This window comes from Electrona antarctica (assembly GCF_951216825.1).
Source record: "Electrona antarctica genome assembly, chromosome: 9".
NCBI classification, from domain to species: Eukaryota; Metazoa; Chordata; class Actinopteri; order Myctophiformes; family Myctophidae; genus Electrona; species Electrona antarctica.
Window position 1 is genome coordinate 55396819 of NC_136790.1, and position 4990 is coordinate 55401808.

The 4990-nt window shown below is 43.8% G+C and overlaps 1 long non-coding RNA gene across 1 annotated transcript; it reads right to left on the reverse strand.

Annotated features, from left to right (window-relative positions):
• Positions 1-345: 345 nt before the first annotated feature.
• On the reverse strand, positions 346-4075 carry LOC306929199. The gene is made up of 2 exons (XR_013790764.1): positions 2734-4075; positions 346-2404 (listed from the first exon to the last, which is right to left on the reverse strand). It is a non-coding gene; the product is annotated as an uncharacterized lncRNA (long non-coding RNA).
• Positions 4076-4990: the final 915 nt, after the last annotated feature.

Genomic DNA, 4990 nt, shown 5'->3' on the forward strand with positions numbered 1-4990 from the left:
CCCCAGAAGCAAAGTTTTGAGTTAAAAACGTTGAGAAAGAATGAAGCAATATTACACGAGAGGGTGTGGGTTAACGTGATTATTGCCACGACAGTGATGCGGTCAGGAACGAGACGAAGTCGAATTCCGCAAGCATCACTGAAGTGCGGTTATCCACAGCAACCGCAGCCACATCTGCCAGCCGCAGATCTCACACACACACACACACACACACACACACACACACACACACACACACACACACACACACACACACACACACACACACACACACACACACACACACACACACACACACACACACACACACACACACACACACACACAAGTTGTAAAGAATTTCACTTTTATTTTTAGTTGACCATGATCCATTATTTTCCTGTGTTTATTTTTTTTAATGTTTTTCGTAAGAAATTTCCCTGGAATTTTATACAGAAGATAATTATGTACAGAGCTTTAAGAACCAATCAGAGAGAAGCTACAGAGCTTTAAGAACCAATCAAATGTCGCCATAAACGAGCGCGTCGTTGAAAAGAAACGGACCAGACATGCAGTGGCGTGCACAGATAAGACACTAGGGGGTGCTAGAGCACCCACTGCCCTTTTCCCTCTTGACAAATGTGCCCTTGTACAGTATGTGGACCATGGTGACATTGATCAATTCTTGATAAAAAAGCTTCTAATAAATTATTTAGGCCCCACAATCTATAAATATCACACTATTAAGGCAACCGGCCGGTTCCACGCGCTGCACAAGGTGCCCTTTTTTCCACTTGAGCACCTCTAAATGTCTGTGCACGCCACTGCAGACATGTAATTAAAATAACATACAAAATAATAACTCACCAGATTTTGAACAGGTTATGTTAATGAGATAACTTTACATAAATGTCCAGAACCTTGGAGTGTCATGTTATTAAAATATTCATATTCATATTTGACTGAGAGCCTGCCATCTCCAGCTTTTCACCAGAGGAGAAAAACTGAATTTATTTATATTGTATCCAAAATGAGTTAAATTAAGCACAGGCAGACACTTCACATACTAGAGCATGTCTGAAATAAATGGCAGAGCTGAAATCGACATGTAAATATGAAATAAATGCTTAAACATGTAGCTAGGTGTAATGTTTGAGTCCACAGAAGACATGTAAATATGAAATAAATGCTTAAACATGTAGCTAGGTGTAATGTTAGAGTCCACAGAAGACATGTAAATATGAAATAATGCTTAAACATGTAGCTAAAGGTGTAATGTTAGAGTCCACAGAAGACATGTAAATATGAAATAAATGCTTAAACATGTAGCTAGGTGTAATGTTAGAGTCCACAGAAGACATGTAAATATGAAATAAATGCTTAAACATTGTAGCTAGGTGTAATGTTAGAGTCCACAGAAGTGAACCTTTCAAGCCCGTTTTCTCAACTCGCTGTTTCTCTGCAAGACATTACTCTATAAGCCATATCTCAAACTGAACAACCAATATGTCAATTTGAAGCTATGATTCCCTGCTTTCATATGACGTGCAAAATGGAAAATTAAAAATTAAATCCAATGGCAGTCCCTCAGTCAAATTTGGCCACATATTAACAAAATGAACATACTTTAAACAGTCTTATTGATAAAATAAATTAACAGTCATGTCCGACTTGGACTCGACGTGGACGACGCGGTCGGAACACGACTCTGTATTTACACAAGCGAGGCTTTAAGTCGTTCGGTATTCTTGCATGCATTTCCGTTTGGGTTTCTTCCTTTCCTTTTAAATACTAAAAAAAGCTTTATATACACACACATCTTTTTTTATTCTCTTCTTCCTCTTCGTCTTCGTTTCGGCAGTACTGTCCAACGATGACTCGTTTCATGTTGACAGTTGTTATGGTACTTAAAAGGGAAACTTGCAAAAAATATATAATGTTAATGATGTTTAGAAGATTTAGAACACTTTCCTGGGGGTCTTTGTGTGTAATATAATATGTGGTTTTAGATATTTTACATTTTAGCAGTGAGCCCAGTGTCTCTGATGTCATGGACACTGGGCCCACTTACTTACTGGACTACATCAAGGACTGTCTAAAGAGACAGTACATGCCCAAATTTGTGCATGTACAACTTCCTGGTCTCAACTGCACATGTTTCTTTCCTTCCATGGAGCACCATGGAGCAACATGGCGTCGCCCATACGGTCTTCACGTCTCGTCCTCTTTAGACAGTCCTTGGACTACATGTTGTCTCAGTGAGACAGCCCCTCCCCCTATCCACAAGGAGGAGCAGTGCACCGAAGCATTATGGGAATTGTAGTCAGGAAGGAAGTGAGCCCCAGTATCCATAACATCAGAGACACTGGGCTCACTTAACCTGACTCCGCCAGATGGTGGCAGTATTGAGTTCACCAGTTCCCTCCTCCTGCCTAGCCTGGTTAATAAACCAGACCGAATCAGCCGTTGGCAAAAAAAAGTTGCCTACCAGCGGATTACGGTCTGGCGAGGCTCAGTAGCACGCCTCTTTCCTACAGCAGAGAACAGGTCGGACCAATCGGGACACGGTATGCAATATAGGCGGGCTTTGGTACAGTGACGTTCAATGCTTGAGACTTTTGACTGACAGTAGCTCTGACCAATTGCGTCAAAGAGAAAATGTTCCCCGGGAAATGAAATCCAAGTGGAGCCAGCCCAGACTGATATACCGCGACAGTGTTGTGTGATATTAGTCTGGCTTATTAGCCAGGCTACCTCCTGCCTGCATCTGGTCTCTCTCTCAGGCAGAAACGATGAACCCGAAGCAGCGGGACAAAAACCTGATATCTCCATAATAGTTTTGAGTTGTAGTCTTGTTAGGTTGTGTTTATATTTGTGCTGTGGCACAGCTACAATACGTCACCAGTCTCGCGTTGATCCCGCCTCTAGCGGCCGCATATCGCTCCGGACAGAATTGGTCCGGAGTACATCGTCTCTGCCTGAGTAGCCTGGAACTCACCTATGCTTTCTATGGCATAGGCAGCTCCCGGCAGGATCCGCCGGCAGAAACTGTGCGCAGCTGCTGGACATGAGACTAATTAATTAGAGCGAGAGAGAGGAGTGTGTGTGTGTACGGGTGTGCGTGTGTGCGTCAATTTAACAAAGGTGCAGACAATCAGAAATCAGCAGAGATTGATCGACGTTTACGCTACTCTATGCCGAATTGAAGTGGATTTCTCCCTGGAAATTAAAACGTCTGGGTTTCCGAGGCTACTGCCTGAGAGACTCCAGACTCTCCCTTCTGGCAGAATGCAAATGTTGTCCAGCAGGCGGAGTGGTTCCACCAGGCTGGGGCTCACGGCTAAAATGTAAAATATCTAAAACCACATATTACACACATAAAGACCCCCAGGGAAGTGTTCTAGATCTTCTAAAAGTCATTAACATCTATTTTTTTTGCAAAAGTGTCCATTTAACCCATTTAGGACTGAGACCAGATTCTACAAAATGTCTTCTATATATCATGACTGAAAAAAAAAATGTTTCTATGTCAAACTATTTGATGTCACGTAGCCCCAGAATTATTAATGCAATTGCAATTATGCAATTGGCCGCAGACACCCATCTGAAAATATGCGGTTCCAGGGACCCCCCAGAAGCAAAGATGAGTAAAAAAAAAAGAAAAAAAGATTTGCAGCACAAATGTTTCAAAAATAGCAAATCTACAAGCTCGTAGTGCGGCACTCGGTGCTGTGCTACGAGCTTGTAGAAAAAAATAACTAAAACATGTCTGGGGTGTTCCCAAAAGCCAGAGTAGATGTAAATATGATCCCCAAACATCTTTGAGAGTGAAATATTCCCTTTTATACACTAATTGCTGGAATATGGCCATTGTAAATTAAAGGTTATACCAGCTCAGTGGCCTTGTGGTTTGAGTGTCCACCCTGAGACTTGGAGGTCGGTGGTTCGATCCCCGGCCGGGTCATACCCCTATGGGCCTCACGGCTACAGAAACAGGAGATAGGCTCCTGTCCCTATGGGCCTCACGGCTACAGAAACAGGAGACAGGCTCCTGCCCCTATGGGCCTCACGGCTACAGAAACAGGAGATAGGCTCCTGTCCCTATGGGCCTCATGGCTACAGAAACAGGAGATAGGCTCCTGCCCCTATGGGCCTCATGGCTACAGAAACAGGAGACAGGCTCCTGCCCCTATGGGCCTCACGGCTACAGAAACAGGAGACAGGCTCCTGCCCCTATGGGCCTCACGGCTACAGAAACAGGAGATAGGCTCCTGTCCCTATGGGCCTCATGGCTACAGAAACAGGAGATAGGCTCCTGCCCCTATGGGCCTCATGGCTACAGAAACAGGAGACAGGCTCCTGCCCCTATGGGCCTCACGGCTACAGAAACAGGAGATAGGCTCCTGCCCCTATGGGCCTCACGGCTACAGAAACAGGAGATGGGCCTCATGGCTCGGCAAGGCTTACTAAATTAAAGGTTATATGCATCCCGGACAACTGCAATATCCTCATATTATGAATATCATAAATCCTACCTTTTGTTTTCTGCCCTGATCAGTAATCTTGCAGTTGGACCCCCAAACAAAGCAGTGCTTGGCGATAACTCGCTGTGACGGAGTTACTTGTTTTGGCTACTGCTGTGTCCCCAAATAAGAAAGAAAAGTACAGCATTTAAATAACAGATTTAAATAACAGACAGCGGGTAGTAAGCAAAATGTGCAAAAAAATAAATACATACAAAAAAAACAATGTTAAAAGTCCTTGCGTTGAAGGACCACGTGAGTTCAGTTTACCCATCATGCAGTTCACTTCGACAAGTTCACACGCCTTCTTCAGAGAAAAAACGAAACGACCGAGTCGTTCGGTCCACCTCCGACCTCTTCGCATGTTTGTTTCTCTTCCCATCCTTGTCGTGTTAGTGTGGTTTTACAAATTCACACCTGGAACCAAATCCGCAACCACATTTTGTCCGTCCGTGACGATGCCTGGACAATTCACCGATGTTTCGTCC